An 18252-nucleotide genomic window follows, 5' to 3' on the forward strand; every position below is an offset into this window, starting at 1 on the left:
ATGAATTTAGTGATTTTAAAACAGGAATTTCAAGCCTGGTTAAATTAAATTAAACCAAAATGTTTAAATTAATTAATAAAATTAATAGCAATAAATACAATCAATATTGCGTTGAGGCACTTTGAGTGGAAGTAAAAGTCATCTTGTTAAAATAAAACCAAACCTATTAAAATAAAATAAAATAAAATATTGTGGTGATGCACTTTGAGTGCAGGTAATTTGGGGTGAATTTAGTGATTTTAAAACAGAAAGGGCATGCCTATATTTTCCTACAATGAAACAATATTTGCTGATGAGTTTAATGAATTTTTTTTTTTTTTTTTTAGATGATAAAAAACTCTTGTCCTGTTCCAAGTAATGAAAAAGTACCAAAAAAGCTGAAATATGTCATTTGTTTAATTGCAAATAATTTGATCCCACACCAACATCAGTGAAAAAATGAACATGAGAATGTGTTTTTTGTTAATTTATTTGAAAATGAACTTTAAATCTAAGAGGGTGCATCTCCTGTGTAGTTTACCACTAAGGGGTTCGGATGACAATCAAATTTGGGAAGCTCCGTCTCAAACTGAAGAGAGGGGTGTCATTTCCAAAAGAGCACGCGGCGCTCAAGAGTTTGTAATAGAGACAGAGAAAAGGGCCGTCTATCGCCTCCTGCAGGAGAAAGGAAGAATGACGAGGCTGAGCTGTCCTTTGTGACACCGTAAGCAGAAAGATGGCACAGAGAAAGAGAAAACAGACAAAAAAGAAGCAGCTAATCCGTATAAAAGTGTAAAGGAACTAGAATGATAGCTGAGCCTTGGCTGAAGGAAAAGCAAAAGCTTACAGCACCTGGTATTCCCAGGCGGTCTCCCATCCAAGTACTAACCAGGCCCGACCCTGCTTAGCTTCCGAGATCGGACGAGATCGGGCGTGCTCAGGGTGGTATGGCCGTAAGCGAGTACAACAGTCAAGAGCGACCTATTTAAAGAAGACACACAGGCAGGCCAAAGAGAAACAGATCCTTTTCCACTCAAAGTTTTTTCCAAGTCTTTTAAAAGTCTTCTCTCTTTTTTAATATGAGCTAAATTAAGGGAAAGAAATAAGTAACAATAAAAAATATGCATTTTAATAAATAAATACATTCACAAAAGATAAATGTCGCGCGGTGACGCGCTTTGTGTGGAAGTAATGGGGGCCTGTTTCTCAACTTTAACATCAGAAATGTCTTCTGGTTGAAATTGAATTAAATAAGAGTAAACAAATACTGCGCTTACTTTAAATTGAATGTAATTTGGGGGGGATTTGGTCATTTTAAAACAGAAATTTCAAACCTGGTTAAATTAAATTAAACCAAAATGTTTAAAATAATTAATATCAATAAATACAATCAATATTGCGTTGAGGCACTTTGAGTGGAAGTAAATGTCATCTGGTTAAAATAAAACCAAAACAATTAAAATAAAATAAAATAAAATATTGTGGTGATGCACTTTGAGTGCAGGTAATTTGGGGTGAATTTAGTGATTTTAAAACAGAAATTTCAAACCTGGTTAAATTAAATTAAACCAAAATGTTTAAATTAATTAATAAAATTAATAGCAATAAATACAATCAATACTGCGTTGAGGCACTTTGAGTGGAAGTAAATGTCATCTGGTTAAAATAAAACCAAATCTATTGAAATAAAATAAAATAAAATAATATAAAATTAAATAAAATATTGTGGTGATGCACTTTGAGTGCAGGTAATTTGGGGATGAATTTAGTGATTTTAAAACAGGAATTTCAAGCCTGGTTAAATTAAATTAAACCAAAATGTTTAAATTAATTAATAAAATTAATAGCAATAAATACAATCAATATTGCGTTGAGGCACTTTGAGTGGAAGTAAAAGTCATCTTGTTAAAATAAAACCAAACCTATTAAAATAAAATAAAATAAAATATTGTGGTGATGCACTTTGAGTGCAGGTAATTTGGGGTGAATTTAGTGATTTTAAAACAGAAAGGGCATGCCTATATTTTCCTACAATGAAACAATATTTGCTGATGAGTTTAATGAATTTTTTTTTTTTTTTTTTTTTTTTTTTAGATGATAAAAAACTCTTGTCCTGTTCCAAGTAATGAAAAAGTACCAAAAAAGCTGAAATATGTCATTTGTTTAATTGCAAATAATTTGATCCCACACCAACATCAGTGAAAAAATGAACATGAGAATGTGTTTTTTGTTAATTTATTTGAAAATGAACTTTAAATCTAAGAGGGTGCATCTCCTGTGTAGTTTACCACTAAGGGGTTCGGATGACAATCAAATTTGGGAAGCTCCGTCTCAAACTGAAGAGAGGGGTGTCATTTCCAAAAGAGCACGCGGCGCTCAAGAGTTTGTAATAGAGACAGAGAAAAGGGCCGTCTATCGCCTCCTGCAGGAGAAAGGAAGAATGACGAGGCTGAGCTGTCCTTTGTGACACCGTAAGCAGAAAGATGGCACAGAGAAAGAGAAAACAGACAAAAAAGAAGCAGCTAATCCGTATAAAAGTGTAAAGGAACTAGAATGATAGCTGAGCCTTGGCTGAAGGAAAAGCAAAAGCTTACAGCACCTGGTATTCCCAGGCGGTCTCCCATCCAAGTACTAACCAGGCCCGACCCTGCTTAGCTTCCGAGATCGGACGAGATCGGGCGTGCTCAGGGTGGTATGGCCGTAAGCGAGTACAACAGTCAAGAGCGACCTATTTAAAGAAGACACACAGGCAGGCCAAAGAGAAACAGATCCTTTTCCACTCAAAGTTTTTTCCAAGTCTTTTAAAAGTCTTCTCTCTTTTTTAATATGAGCTAAATTAAGGGAAAGAAATAAGTAACAATAAAAAATATGCATTTTAATAAATAAATACATTCACAAAAGATAAATGTCGCGCGGTGACGCGCTTTGTGTGGAAGTAATGGGGGCCTGTTTCTCAACTTTAACATCAGAAATGTCTTCTGGTTGAAATTGAATTAAATAAGAGTAAACAAATACTGCGCTTACTTTAAATTGAATGTAATTTGGGGGGGATTTGGTCATTTTAAAACAGAAATTTCAAACCTGGTTAAATTAAATTAAACCAAAATGTTTAAAATAATTAATATCAATAAATACAATCAATATTGCGTTGAGGCACTTTGAGTGGAAGTAAATGTCATCTGGTTAAAATAAAACCAAAACAATTAAAATAAAATAAAATAAAATATTGTGGTGATGCACTTTGAGTGCAGGTAATTTGGGGTGAATTTAGTGATTTTAAAACAGAAATTTCAAACCTGGTTAAATTAAATTAAACCAAAATGTTTAAATTAATTAATAAAATTAATAGCAATAAATACAATCAATACTGCGTTGAGGCACTTTGAGTGGAAGTAAATGTCATCTGGTTAAAATAAAACCAAATCTATTGAAATAAAATAAAATAAAATAATATAAAATTAAATAAAATATTGTGGTGATGCACTTTGAGTGCAGGTAATTTGGGGATGAATTTAGTGATTTTAAAACAGGAATTTCAAGCCTGGTTAAATTAAATTAAACCAAAATGTTTAAATTAATTAATAAAATTAATAGCAATAAATACAATCAATATTGCGTTGAGGCACTTTGAGTGGAAGTAAAAGTCATCTTGTTAAAATAAAACCAAACCTATTAAAATAAAATAAAATAAAATATTGTGGTGATGCACTTTGAGTGCAGGTAATTTGGGGTGAATTTAGTGATTTTAAAACAGAAAGGGCATGCCTATATTTTCCTACAATGAAACAATATTTGCTGATGAGTTTAATGAATTTTTTTTTTTTTTTTTTTTTTTTTTAGATGATAAAAAACTCTTGTCCTGTTCCAAGTAATGAAAAAGTACCAAAAAAGCTGAAATATGTCATTTGTTTAATTGCAAATAATTTGATCCCACACCAACATCAGTGAAAAAATGAACATGAGAATGTGTTTTTTGTTAATTTATTTGAAAATGAACTTTAAATCTAAGAGGGTGCATCTCCTGTGTAGTTTACCACTAAGGGGTTCGGATGACAATCAAATTTGGGAAGCTCCGTCTCAAACTGAAGAGAGGGGTGTCATTTCCAAAAGAGCACGCGGCGCTCAAGAGTTTGTAATAGAGACAGAGAAAAGGGCCGTCTATCGCCTCCTGCAGGAGAAAGGAAGAATGACGAGGCTGAGCTGTCCTTTGTGACACCGTAAGCAGAAAGATGGCACAGAGAAAGAGAAAACAGACAAAAAAGAAGCAGCTAATCCGTATAAAAGTGTAAAGGAACTAGAATGATAGCTGAGCCTTGGCTGAAGGAAAAGCAAAAGCTTACAGCACCTGGTATTCCCAGGCGGTCTCCCATCCAAGTACTAACCAGGCCCGACCCTGCTTAGCTTCCGAGATCGGACGAGATCGGGCGTGCTCAGGGTGGTATGGCCGTAAGCGAGTACAACAGTCAAGAGCGACCTATTTAAAGAAGACACACAGGCAGGCCAAAGAGAAACAGATCCTTTTCCACTCAAAGTTTTTTCCAAGTCTTTTAAAAGTCTTCTCTCTTTTTTAATATGAGCTAAATTAAGGGAAAGAAATAAGTAACAATAAAAAATATGCATTTTAATAAATAAATACATTCACAAAAGATAAATGTCGCGCGGTGACGCGCTTTGTGTGGAAGTAATGGGGGCCTGTTTCTCAACTTTAACATCAGAAATGTCTTCTGGTTGAAATTGAATTAAATAAGAGTAAACAAATACTGCGCTTACTTTAAATTGAATGTAATTTGGGGGGGATTTGGTCATTTTAAAACAGAAATTTCAAACCTGGTTAAATTAAATTAAACCAAAATGTTTAAAATAATTAATATCAATAAATACAATCAATATTGCGTTGAGGCACTTTGAGTGGAAGTAAATGTCATCTGGTTAAAATAAAACCAAAACAATTAAAATAAAATAAAATAAAATATTGTGGTGATGCACTTTGAGTGCAGGTAATTTGGGGTGAATTTAGTGATTTTAAAACAGAAATTTCAAACCTGGTTAAATTAAATTAAACCAAAATGTTTAAATTAATTAATAAAATTAATAGCAATAAATACAATCAATACTGCGTTGAGGCACTTTGAGTGGAAGTAAATGTCATCTGGTTAAAATAAAACCAAATCTATTGAAATAAAATAAAATAAAATAATATAAAATTAAATAAAATATTGTGGTGATGCACTTTGAGTGCAGGTAATTTGGGGATGAATTTAGTGATTTTAAAACAGGAATTTCAAGCCTGGTTAAATTAAATTAAACCAAAATGTTTAAATTAATTAATAAAATTAATAGCAATAAATACAATCAATATTGCGTTGAGGCACTTTGAGTGGAAGTAAAAGTCATCTTGTTAAAATAAAACCAAACCTATTAAAATAAAATAAAATAAAATATTGTGGTGATGCACTTTGAGTGCAGGTAATTTGGGGTGAATTTAGTGATTTTAAAACAGAAAGGGCATGCCTATATTTTCCTACAATGAAACAATATTTGCTGATGAGTTTAATGAATTTTTTTTTTTTTTTTTTTTTTTTTAGATGATAAAAAACTCTTGTCCTGTTCCAAGTAATGAAAAAGTACCAAAAAAGCTGAAATATGTCATTTGTTTAATTGCAAATAATTTGATCCCACACCAACATCAGTGAAAAAATGAACATGAGAATGTGTTTTTTGTTAATTTATTTGAAAATGAACTTTAAATCTAAGAGGGTGCATCTCCTGTGTAGTTTACCACTAAGGGGTTCGGATGACAATCAAATTTGGGAAGCTCCGTCTCAAACTGAAGAGAGGGGTGTCATTTCCAAAAGAGCACGCGGCGCTCAAGAGTTTGTAATAGAGACAGAGAAAAGGGCCGTCTATCGCCTCCTGCAGGAGAAAGGAAGAATGACGAGGCTGAGCTGTCCTTTGTGACACCGTAAGCAGAAAGATGGCACAGAGAAAGAGAAAACAGACAAAAAAGAAGCAGCTAATCCGTATAAAAGTGTAAAGGAACTAGAATGATAGCTGAGCCTTGGCTGAAGGAAAAGCAAAAGCTTACAGCACCTGGTATTCCCAGGCGGTCTCCCATCCAAGTACTAACCAGGCCCGACCCTGCTTAGCTTCCGAGATCGGACGAGATCGGGCGTGCTCAGGGTGGTATGGCCGTAAGCGAGTACAACAGTCAAGAGCGACCTATTTAAAGAAGACACACAGGCAGGCCAAAGAGAAACAGATCCTTTTCCACTCAAAGTTTTTTCCAAGTCTTTTAAAAGTCTTCTCTCTTTTTTAATATGAGCTAAATTAAGGGAAAGAAATAAGTAACAATAAAAAATATGCATTTTAATAAATAAATACATTCACAAAAGATAAATGTCGCGCGGTGACGCGCTTTGTGTGGAAGTAATGGGGGCCTGTTTCTCAACTTTAACATCAGAAATGTCTTCTGGTTGAAATTGAATTAAATAAGAGTAAACAAATACTGCGCTTACTTTAAATTGAATGTAATTTGGGGGGGATTTGGTCATTTTAAAACAGAAATTTCAAACCTGGTTAAATTAAATTAAACCAAAATGTTTAAAATAATTAATATCAATAAATACAATCAATATTGCGTTGAGGCACTTTGAGTGGAAGTAAATGTCATCTGGTTAAAATAAAACCAAAACAATTAAAATAAAATAAAATAAAATATTGTGGTGATGCACTTTGAGTGCAGGTAATTTGGGGTGAATTTAGTGATTTTAAAACAGAAATTTCAAACCTGGTTAAATTAAATTAAACCAAAATGTTTAAATTAATTAATAAAATTAATAGCAATAAATACAATCAATACTGCGTTGAGGCACTTTGAGTGGAAGTAAATGTCATCTGGTTAAAATAAAACCAAATCTATTGAAATAAAATAAAATAAAATAATATAAAATTAAATAAAATATTGTGGTGATGCACTTTGAGTGCAGGTAATTTGGGGATGAATTTAGTGATTTTAAAACAGGAATTTCAAGCCTGGTTAAATTAAATTAAACCAAAATGTTTAAATTAATTAATAAAATTAATAGCAATAAATACAATCAATATTGCGTTGAGGCACTTTGAGTGGAAGTAAAAGTCATCTTGTTAAAATAAAACCAAACCTATTAAAATAAAATAAAATAAAATATTGTGGTGATGCACTTTGAGTGCAGGTAATTTGGGGTGAATTTAGTGATTTTAAAACAGAAAGGGCATGCCTATATTTTCCTACAATGAAACAATATTTGCTGATGAGTTTAATGAATTTTTTTTTTTTTTTTTTTTTTAGATGATAAAAAACTCTTGTCCTGTTCCAAGTAATGAAAAAGTACCAAAAAAGCTGAAATATGTCATTTGTTTAATTGCAAATAATTTGATCCCACACCAACATCAGTGAAAAAATGAACATGAGAATGTGTTTTTTGTTAATTTATTTGAAAATGAACTTTAAATCTAAGAGGGTGCATCTCCTGTGTAGTTTACCACTAAGGGGTTCGGATGACAATCAAATTTGGGAAGCTCCGTCTCAAACTGAAGAGAGGGGTGTCATTTCCAAAAGAGCACGCGGCGCTCAAGAGTTTGTAATAGAGACAGAGAAAAGGGCCGTCTATCGCCTCCTGCAGGAGAAAGGAAGAATGACGAGGCTGAGCTGTCCTTTGTGACACCGTAAGCAGAAAGATGGCACAGAGAAAGAGAAAACAGACAAAAAAGAAGCAGCTAATCCGTATAAAAGTGTAAAGGAACTAGAATGATAGCTGAGCCTTGGCTGAAGGAAAAGCAAAAGCTTACAGCACCTGGTATTCCCAGGCGGTCTCCCATCCAAGTACTAACCAGGCCCGACCCTGCTTAGCTTCCGAGATCGGACGAGATCGGGCGTGCTCAGGGTGGTATGGCCGTAAGCGAGTACAACAGTCAAGAGCGACCTATTTAAAGAAGACACACAGGCAGGCCAAAGAGAAACAGATCCTTTTCCACTCAAAGTTTTTTCCAAGTCTTTTAAAAGTCTTCTCTCTTTTTTAATATGAGCTAAATTAAGGGAAAGAAATAAGTAACAATAAAAAATATGCATTTTAATAAATAAATACATTCACAAAAGATAAATGTCGCGCGGTGACGCGCTTTGTGTGGAAGTAATGGGGGCCTGTTTCTCAACTTTAACATCAGAAATGTCTTCTGGTTGAAATTGAATTAAATAAAAGTAAACAAATACTGCGCTTACTTTAAATTGAATGTAATTTGGGGGGAATTTGGTCATTTTAAAACAGAAATTTCAAACCTGGTTAAATTAAATTAAACCAAAATGTTTAAAATAATTAATATCAATAAATACAATCAATATTGCGTTGAGGCACTTTGAGTGGAAGTAAATGTCATCTGGTTAAAATAAAACCAAAACAATTAAAATAAAATAAAATAAAATATTGTGGTGATGCACTTTGAGTGCAGGTAATTTGGGGTGAATTTAGTGATTTTAAAACAGAAATTTCAAACCTGGTTAAATTAAATTAAACCAAAATGTTTAAATTAATTAATAAAATTAATAGCAATAAATACAATCAATACTGCGTTGAGGCACTTTGAGTGGAAGTAAATGTCATCTGGTTAAAATAAAACCAAATCTATTGAAATAAAATAAAATAAAATAATATAAAATTAAATAAAATATTGTGGTGATGCACTTTGAGTGCAGGTAATTTGGGGATGAATTTAGTGATTTTAAAACAGGAATTTCAAGCCTGGTTAAATTAAATTAAACCAAAATGTTTAAATTAATTAATAAAATTAATAGCAATAAATACAATCAATATTGCGTTGAGGCACTTTGAGTGGAAGTAAAAGTCATCTTGTTAAAATAAAACCAAACCTATTAAAATAAAATAAAATAAAATATTGTGGTGATGCACTTTGAGTGCAGGTAATTTGGGGTGAATTTAGTGATTTTAAAACAGAAAGGGCATGCCTATATTTTCCTACAATGAAACAATATTTGCTGATGAGTTTAATGAATTTTTTTTTTTTTTTTTTTTAGATGATAAAAAACTCTTGTCCTGTTCCAAGTAATGAAAAAGTACCAAAAAAGCTGAAATATGTCATTTGTTTAATTGCAAATAATTTGATCCCACACCAACATCAGTGAAAAAATGAACATGAGAATGTGTTTTTTGTTAATTTATTTGAAAATGAACTTTAAATCTAAGAGGGTGCATCTCCTGTGTAGTTTACCACTAAGGGGTTCGGATGACAATCAAATTTGGGAAGCTCCGTCTCAAACTGAAGAGAGGGGTGTCATTTCCAAAAGAGCACGCGGCGCTCAAGAGTTTGTAATAGAGACAGAGAAAAGGGCCGTCTATCGCCTCCTGCAGGAGAAAGGAAGAATGACGAGGCTGAGCTGTCCTTTGTGACACCGTAAGCAGAAAGATGGCACAGAGAAAGAGAAAACAGACAAAAAAGAAGCAGCTAATCCGTATAAAAGTGTAAAGGAACTAGAATGATAGCTGAGCCTTGGCTGAAGGAAAAGCAAAAGCTTACAGCACCTGGTATTCCCAGGCGGTCTCCCATCCAAGTACTAACCAGGCCCGACCCTGCTTAGCTTCCGAGATCGGACGAGATCGGGCGTGCTCAGGGTGGTATGGCCGTAAGCGAGTACAACAGTCAAGAGCGACCTATTTAAAGAAGACACACAGGCAGGCCAAAGAGAAACAGATCCTTTTCCACTCAAAGTTTTTTCCAAGTCTTTTAAAAGTCTTCTCTCTTTTTTAATATGAGCTAAATTAAGGGAAAGAAATAAGTAACAATAAAAAATATGCATTTTAATAAATAAATACATTCACAAAAGATAAATGTCGCGCGGTGACGCGCTTTGTGTGGAAGTAATGGGGGCCTGTTTCTCAACTTTAACATCAGAAATGTCTTCTGGTTGAAATTGAATTAAATAAAAGTAAACAAATACTGCGCTTACTTTAAATTGAATGTAATTTGGGGGGAATTTGGTCATTTTAAAACAGAAATTTCAAACCTGGTTAAATTAAATTAAACCAAAATGTTTAAAATAATTAATATCAATAAATACAATCAATATTGCGTTGAGGCACTTTGAGTGGAAGTAAATGTCATCTGGTTAAAATAAAACCAAAACAATTAAAATAAAATAAAATAAAATATTGTGGTGATGCACTTTGAGTGCAGGTAATTTGGGGTGAATTTAGTGATTTTAAAACAGAAATTTCAAACCTGGTTAAATTAAATTAAACCAAAATGTTTAAATTAATTAATAAAATTAATAGCAATAAATACAATCAATACTGCGTTGAGGCACTTTGAGTGGAAGTAAATGTCATCTGGTTAAAATAAAACCAAATCTATTGAAATAAAATAAAATAAAATAATATAAAATTAAATAAAATATTGTGGTGATGCACTTTGAGTGCAGGTAATTTGGGGATGAATTTAGTGATTTTAAAACAGGAATTTCAAGCCTGGTTAAATTAAATTAAACCAAAATGTTTAAATTAATTAATAAAATTAATAGCAATAAATACAATCAATATTGCGTTGAGGCACTTTGAGTGGAAGTAAAAGTCATCTTGTTAAAATAAAACCAAACCTATTAAAATAAAATAAAATAAAATATTGTGGTGATGCACTTTGAGTGCAGGTAATTTGGGGTGAATTTAGTGATTTTAAAACAGAAAGGGCATGCCTATATTTTCCTACAATGAAACAATATTTGCTGATGAGTTTAATGAATTTTTTTTTTTTTTTTTTTTTTTTTTTTTTTTTAGATGATAAAAAACTCTTGTCCTGTTCCAAGTAATGAAAAAGTACCAAAAAAGCTGAAATATGTCATTTGTTTAATTGCAAATAATTTGATCCCACACCAACATCAGTGAAAAAATGAACATGAGAATGTGTTTTTTGTTAATTTATTTGAAAATGAACTTTAAATCTAAGAGGGTGCATCTCCTGTGTAGTTTACCACTAAGGGGTTCGGATGACAATCAAATTTGGGAAGCTCCGTCTCAAACTGAAGAGAGGGGTGTCATTTCCAAAAGAGCACGCGGCGCTCAAGAGTTTGTAATAGAGACAGAGAAAAGGGCCGTCTATCGCCTCCTGCAGGAGAAAGGAAGAATGACGAGGCTGAGCTGTCCTTTGTGACACCGTAAGCAGAAAGATGGCACAGAGAAAGAGAAAACAGACAAAAAAGAAGCAGCTAATCCGTATAAAAGTGTAAAGGAACTAGAATGATAGCTGAGCCTTGGCTGAAGGAAAAGCAAAAGCTTACAGCACCTGGTATTCCCAGGCGGTCTCCCATCCAAGTACTAACCAGGCCCGACCCTGCTTAGCTTCCGAGATCGGACGAGATCGGGCGTGCTCAGGGTGGTATGGCCGTAAGCGAGTACAACAGTCAAGAGCGACCTATTTAAAGAAGACACACAGGCAGGCCAAAGAGAAACAGATCCTTTTCCACTCAAAGTTTTTTCCAAGTCTTTTAAAAGTCTTCTCTCTTTTTTAATATGAGCTAAATTAAGGGAAAGAAATAAGTAACAATAAAAAATATGCATTTTAATAAATAAATACATTCACAAAAGATAAATGTCGCGCGGTGACGCGCTTTGTGTGGAAGTAATGGGGGCCTGTTTCTCAACTTTAACATCAGAAATGTCTTCTGGTTGAAATTGAATTAAATAAGAGTAAACAAATACTGCGCTTACTTTAAATTGAATGTAATTTGGGGGGATTTGGTCATTTTAAAACAGAAATTTCAAACCTGGTTAAATTAAATTAAACCAAAATGTTTAAAATAATTAATATCAATAAATACAATCAATATTGCGTTGAGGCACTTTGAGTGGAAGTAAATGTCATCTGGTTAAAATAAAACCAAAACAATTAAAATAAATAAAATAAAATATTGTGGTGATGCACTTTGAGTGCAGGTAATTTGGGGTGAATTTAGTGATTTTAAAACAGAAATTTCAAACCTGGTTAAATTAAATTAAACCAAAATGTTTAAATTAATTAATAAAATTAATAGCAATAAATACAATCAATACTGCGTTGAGGCACTTTGAGTGGAAGTAAATGTCATCTGGTTAAAATAAAACCAAATCTATTGAAATAAAATAAAATAAAATAATATAAAATTAAATAAAATATTGTGGTGATGCACTTTGAGTGCAGGTAATTTGGGGTGAATTTAGTGATTTTAAAACAGAAATTTCAAACCTGGTTAAATTAAATTAAACCAAAATGTTTAAATTAAATTAATAAAAATTTAATAGGCACAATAAATACAATCAATACTGCGTTGAGGCACTTTGAGTGGAAGTAAATGTCATCTGGTTAAAATAAAACCAAATCTATTGAAATAAAATAAAATAAAATAATATAAAATTAAATAAAATATTGTGGTGATGCACTTTGAGTGCAGGTAATTTGGGGATGAATTTAGTGATTTTAAAACAGGAATTTCAAGCCTGGTTAAATTAAATTAAACCAAAATGTTTAAATTAATTAATAAAATTAATAGCAATAAATACAATCAATATTGCGTTGAGGCACTTTGAGTGGAAGTAAAAGTCATCTTGTTAAAATAAAACCAAACCTATTAAAATAAAATAAAATAAAATATTGTGGTGATGCACTTTGAGTGCAGGTAATTTGGGGTGAATTTAGTGATTTTAAAACAGAAAGGGCATGCCTATATTTTCCTACAATGAAACAATATTTGCTGATGAGTTTAATGAATTTTTTTTTTTTTTTTTTTTTTTTTAGATGATAAAAAACTCTTGTCCTGTTCCAAGTAATGAAAAAGTACCAAAAAAGCTGAAATATGTCATTTGTTTAATTGCAAATAATTTGATCCCACACCAACATCAGTGAAAAAATGAACATGAGAATGTGTTTTTTGTTAATTTATTTGAAAATGAACTTTAAATCTAAGAGGGTGCATCTCCTGTGTAGTTTACCACTAAGGGGTTCGGATGACAATCAAATTTGGGAAGCTCCGTCTCAAACTGAAGAGAGGGGTGTCATTTCCAAAAGAGCACGCGGCGCTCAAGAGTTTGTAATAGAGACAGAGAAAAGGGCCGTCTATCGCCTCCTGCAGGAGAAAGGAAGAATGACGAGGCTGAGCTGTCCTTTGTGACACCGTAAGCAGAAAGATGGCACAGAGAAAGAGAAAACAGACAAAAAAGAAGCAGCTAATCCGTATAAAAGTGTAAAGGAACTAGAATGATAGCTGAGCCTTGGCTGAAGGAAAAGCAAAAGCTTACAGCACCTGGTATTCCCAGGCGGTCTCCCATCCAAGTACTAACCAGGCCCGACCCTGCTTAGCTTCCGAGATCGGACGAGATCGGGCGTGCTCAGGGTGGTATGGCCGTAAGCGAGTACAACAGTCAAGAGCGACCTATTTAAAGAAGACACACAGGCAGGCCAAAGAGAAACAGATCCTTTTCCACTCAAAGTTTTTTCCAAGTCTTTTAAAAGTCTTCTCTCTTTTTTAATATGAGCTAAATTAAGGGAAAGAAATAAGTAACAATAAAAAATATGCATTTTAATAAATAAATACATTCACAAAAGATAAATGTCGCGCGGTGACGCGCTTTGTGTGGAAGTAATGGGGGCCTGTTTCTCAACTTTAACATCAGAAATGTCTTCTGGTTGAAATTGAATTAAATAAAAGTAAACAAATACTGCGCTTACTTTAAATTGAATGTAATTTGGGGGGAATTTGGTCATTTTAAAACAGAAATTTCAAACCTGGTTAAATTAAATTAAACCAAAATGTTTAAAATAATTAATATCAATAAATACAATCAATATTGCGTTGAGGCACTTTGAGTGGAAGTAAATGTCATCTGGTTAAAATAAAACCAAAACAATTAAAATAAAATAAAATAAAATATTGTGGTGATGCACTTTGAGTGCAGGTAATTTGGGGATGAATTTAGTGATTTTAAAACAGAAATTTCAAACCTGGTTAAATTAAATTAAACCAAAATGTTTAAATTAATTAATAAAATTAATAGCAATAAATACAATCAATACTGCGTTGAGGCACTTTGAGTGGAAGTAAATGTCATCTGGTTAAAATAAAACCAAATCTATTGAAATAAAATAAAATAAAATAATATAAAATTAAATAAAATATTGTGGTGATGCACTTTGAGTGCAGGTAATTTGGGGATGAATTTAGTGATTTTAAAACAGGAATTTCAAGCCTGGTTAAATTAAATTAAACCAAAATGTTTAAATTAATTAATAAAATTAATAGCAATAAATACAATCAATATTGCGTTGAGGCACTTTGAGTGGAAGTAAAAGTCATCTTGTTAAAATAAAACCAAACCTATTAAAATAAAATAAAATAAAATATTGTGGTGATGCACTTTGAGTGCAGGTAATTTGGGGTGAATTTAGTGATTTTAAAACAGAAAGGGCATGCCTATATTTTCCTACAATGAAACAATATTTGCTGATGAGTTTAATGAATTTTTTTTTTTTTTTTTTTTTTTAGATGATAAAAAACTCTTGTCCTGTTCCAAGTAATGAAAAAGTACCAAAAAAGCTGAAATATGTCATTTGTTTAATTGCAAATAATTTGATCCCACACCAACATCAGTGAAAAAATGAACATGAGAATGTGTTTTTTGTTAATTTATTTGAAAATGAACTTTAAATCTAAGAGGGTGCATCTCCTGTGTAGTTTACCACTAAGGGGTTCGGATGACAATCAAATTTGGGAAGCTCCGTCTCAAACTGAAGAGAGGGGTGTCATTTCCAAAAGAGCACGCGGCGCTCAAGAGTTTGTAATAGAGACAGAGAAAAGGGCCGTCTATCGCCTCCTGCAGGAGAAAGGAAGAATGACGAGGCTGAGCTGTCCTTTGTGACACCGTAAGCAGAAAGATGGCACAGAGAAAGAGAAAACAGACAAAAAAGAAGCAGCTAATCCGTATAAAAGTGTAAAGGAACTAGAATGATAGCTGAGCCTTGGCTGAAGGAAAAGCAAAAGCTTACAGCACCTGGTATTCCCAGGCGGTCTCCCATCCAAGTACTAACCAGGCCCGACCCTGCTTAGCTTCCGAGATCGGACGAGATCGGGCGTGCTCAGGGTGGTATGGCCGTAAGCGAGTACAACAGTCAAGAGCGACCTATTTAAAGAAGACACACAGGCAGGCCAAAGAGAAACAGATCCTTTTCCACTCAAAGTTTTTTCCAAGTCTTTTAAAAGTCTTCTCTCTTTTTTAATATGAGCTAAATTAAGGGAAAGAAATAAGTAACAATAAAAAATATGCATTTTAATAAATAAATACATTCACAAAAGATAAATGTCGCGCGGTGACGCGCTTTGTGTGGAAGTAATGGGGGCCTGTTTCTCAACTTTAACATCAGAAATGTCTTCTGGTTGAAATTGAATTAAATAAAAGTAAACAAATACTGCGCTTACTTTAAATTGAATGTAATTTGGGGGGAATTTGGTCATTTTAAAACAGAAATTTCAAACCTGGTTAAATTAAATTAAACCAAAATGTTTAAAATAATTAATATCAATAAATACAATCAATATTGCGTTGAGGCACTTTGAGTGGAAGTAAATGTCATCTGGTTAAAATAAAACCAAAACAATTAAAATAAAATAAAATAAAATATTGTGGTGATGCACTTTGAGTGCAGGTAATTTGGGGATGAATTTAGTGATTTTAAAACAGAAATTTCAAACCTGGTTAAATTAAATTAAACCAAAATGTTTAAATTAATTAATAAAATTAATAGCAATAAATACAATCAATACTGCGTTGAGGCACTTTGAGTGGAAGTAAATGTCATCTGGTTAAAATAAAACCAAATCTATTGAAATAAAATAAAATAAAATAATATAAAATTAAATAAAATATTGTGGTGATGCACTTTGAGTGCAGGTAATTTGGGGATGAATTTAGTGATTTTAAAACAGGAATTTCAAGCCTGGTTAAATTAAATTAAACCAAAATGTTTAAATTAATTAATAAAATTAATAGCAATAAATACAATCAATATTGCGTTGAGGCACTTTGAGTGGAAGTAAAAGTCATCTTGTTAAAATAAAACCAAACCTATTAAAATAAAATAAAATAAAATATTGTGGTGATGCACTTTGAGTGCAGGTAATTTGGGGTGAATTTAGTGATTTTAAAACAGAAAGGGCATGCCTATATTTTCCTACAATGAAACAATATTTGCTGATGAGTTTAATGAATTTTTTTTTTTTTTTTTTTTAGATGATAAAAAACTCTTGTCCTGTTCCAAGTAATGAAAAAGTACCAAAAAAGCTGAAATATGTCATTTGTTTAATTGCAAATAATTTGATCCCACACCAACATCAGTGAAAAAATGAACATGAGAATGTGTTTTTTGTTAATTTATTTGAAAATGAACTTTAAATCTAAGAGGGTGCATCTCCTGTGTAGTTTACCACTAAGGGGTTCGGATGACAATCAAATTTGGGAAGCTCCGTCTCAAACTGAAGAGAGGGGTGTCATTTCCAAAAGAGCACGCGGCGCTCAAGAGTTTGTAATAGAGACAGAGAAAAGGGCCGTCTATCGCCTCCTGCAGGAGAAAGGAAGAATGACGAGGCTGAGCTGTCCTTTGTGACACCGTAAGCAGAAAGATGGCACAGAGAAAGAGAAAACAGACAAAAAAGAAGCAGCTAATCCGTATAAAAGTGTAAAGGAACTAGAATGATAGCTGAGCCTTGGCTGAAGGAAAAGCAAAAGCTTACAGCACCTGGTATTCCCAGGCGGTCTCCCATCCAAGTACTAACCAGGCCCGACCCTGCTTAGCTTCCGAGATCGGACGAGATCGGGCGTGCTCAGGGTGGTATGGCCGTAAGCGAGTACAACAGTCAAGAGCGACCTATTTAAAGAAGACACACAGGCAGGCCAAAGAGAAACAGATCCTTTTCCACTCAAAGTTTTTTTCCAAGTCTTTTAAAAGTCTTCTCTCTTTTTTAATTATGAGCTAAATAGGGAAAGAAATAATAACAATAAAAAATATGCATTTTAATAAATAAATACATTCACAAAAGATAAATGTCGCGCGGTGACGCGCTTGTGTGGAAGTAATGGGGGCCTGTTTCTCAACTTTAAACATCAGAAATGTCTTCTGGGTTGAAATTGAATTAAATAAAAGTAAACAAATACTGCGGCTACTTTAAATTGAATGTAATTTGGGGGGAATTTGGTCATTTTAAAACAGAAATTTCAAACCTGTGGTTAAATTAAATTAAACCAAAATGTTTAAAAAATTAATATCAATTAAATACAATCAATATTGCGTTGAGGCACTTTGAGTGGAAGTAAATGTCATCTGGTTAAAATAAAACCAAACAATTAAAATAAATAAAATAAAATATTGTGGTGATGCACTTTGAGTGCAGGTAATTTGGGGATGAATTTAGTGATTTTAAAACAGAAATTTCAAACCTGGTTTAAATTAAATTAACCAAAATGTTAAATAATTAATAAAATTAATAGCAATAAATACAATCAATACTGCGTTGAGGCACTTGAGTGGAAGTAAATGTCATCTGGTTAAAATAAAACCAAATCTATTGAAATAAAATAAAATAAAATAATATAAAATTAAATAAAATATTGTGGTGATGCACTTTGAGTGCAGGTAATTTGGGATGAATTTAGTGATTTTAAAACAAGGAATTTCAAGCCTGGTTAAATTAATTAAACCAAAATGTTTAAATTAATTAATAAAATTAATAGCAATAAATACAATCAATATTGGCGTTGAGGCACTTTGAGTGGAAGTAAAGTCATCTTGTTAAAATAAAACCAAACCTATTAAAATAAAATAAAATAAAATATTGTGGTGATGCACTTTGAGTGCAGGTAATTTGGGGTGAATTTAGTGATTTTAAAACAGAAAGGGCATGCCTATATTTTCCTACAATGAAACAATATTTGCTGAATGAGTTTTAATGAATTTTTTTTTTTTTTTTTAGATGATAAAAACTCTTGTCCTGTTCCAAGTAATGAAAAAGTACCAAAAAAAGCTGAAATATGTCATTTGTTTAATTGCAAATAATTTGATCCCACACCAACATCAGTGAAAAAATGAACATGAGAATGTGTTTTTTGTTAATTTATTTGAAAATAACTTTAAATCTAAGAGGGTGCATCTCCTGTTAGTTTACCACTAAGGGTTCGGATGACAATCAAATTTGGGAAGCTCCGTCTCAAA

The 18252-nt window shown here is 32.6% G+C and overlaps 10 non-coding genes across 10 annotated transcripts; all 10 read right to left on the reverse strand.

Moving 5' to 3' along the window:
- Window positions 1-819: 819 nt before the first annotated feature.
- LOC113091560 (5S ribosomal RNA) lies at window positions 820-938 on the reverse strand. The gene has a single exon (XR_003287388.1). It is a non-coding gene; the product is annotated as a 5S ribosomal RNA (ribosomal RNA).
- A 1628-nt stretch (window positions 939-2566) lies between these two features.
- On the reverse strand, window positions 2567-2685 carry LOC113091561 (5S ribosomal RNA). The gene has a single exon (XR_003287389.1). It is a non-coding gene; the product is annotated as a 5S ribosomal RNA (ribosomal RNA).
- Window positions 2686-4312: 1627 nt separating this feature from the next.
- On the reverse strand, window positions 4313-4431 carry LOC113091562 (5S ribosomal RNA). The gene has a single exon (XR_003287390.1). It is a non-coding gene; the product is annotated as a 5S ribosomal RNA (ribosomal RNA).
- Window positions 4432-6057: 1626 nt separating this feature from the next.
- On the reverse strand, window positions 6058-6176 carry LOC113091563 (5S ribosomal RNA). Its single transcript, XR_003287391.1, has one exon. It is a non-coding gene; the product is annotated as a 5S ribosomal RNA (ribosomal RNA).
- Window positions 6177-7799: 1623 nt separating this feature from the next.
- On the reverse strand, window positions 7800-7918 carry LOC113091564 (5S ribosomal RNA). The gene has a single exon (XR_003287392.1). It is a non-coding gene; the product is annotated as a 5S ribosomal RNA (ribosomal RNA).
- Window positions 7919-9539: 1621 nt separating this feature from the next.
- Window positions 9540-9658, reverse strand: LOC113091565 (5S ribosomal RNA). The gene has a single exon (XR_003287393.1). It is a non-coding gene; the product is annotated as a 5S ribosomal RNA (ribosomal RNA).
- Window positions 9659-11292: 1634 nt separating this feature from the next.
- On the reverse strand, window positions 11293-11411 carry LOC113091566 (5S ribosomal RNA). Its single transcript, XR_003287394.1, has one exon. It is a non-coding gene; the product is annotated as a 5S ribosomal RNA (ribosomal RNA).
- A 1874-nt stretch (window positions 11412-13285) lies between these two features.
- On the reverse strand, window positions 13286-13404 carry LOC113091568 (5S ribosomal RNA). The gene has a single exon (XR_003287396.1). It is a non-coding gene; the product is annotated as a 5S ribosomal RNA (ribosomal RNA).
- Window positions 13405-15029: 1625 nt separating this feature from the next.
- LOC113091569 (5S ribosomal RNA) lies at window positions 15030-15148 on the reverse strand. Its single transcript, XR_003287397.1, has one exon. It is a non-coding gene; the product is annotated as a 5S ribosomal RNA (ribosomal RNA).
- Window positions 15149-16770: 1622 nt separating this feature from the next.
- Window positions 16771-16889, reverse strand: LOC113091570 (5S ribosomal RNA). Its single transcript, XR_003287398.1, has one exon. It is a non-coding gene; the product is annotated as a 5S ribosomal RNA (ribosomal RNA).
- Window positions 16890-18252: the final 1363 nt, after the last annotated feature.

The sequence above is a fragment of the Carassius auratus genome, unplaced genomic scaffold, assembly GCF_003368295.1.
Source record: "Carassius auratus strain Wakin unplaced genomic scaffold, ASM336829v1 scaf_tig00214230, whole genome shotgun sequence".
In the NCBI taxonomy this organism is placed as follows: Eukaryota; Metazoa; Chordata; class Actinopteri; order Cypriniformes; family Cyprinidae; genus Carassius; species Carassius auratus.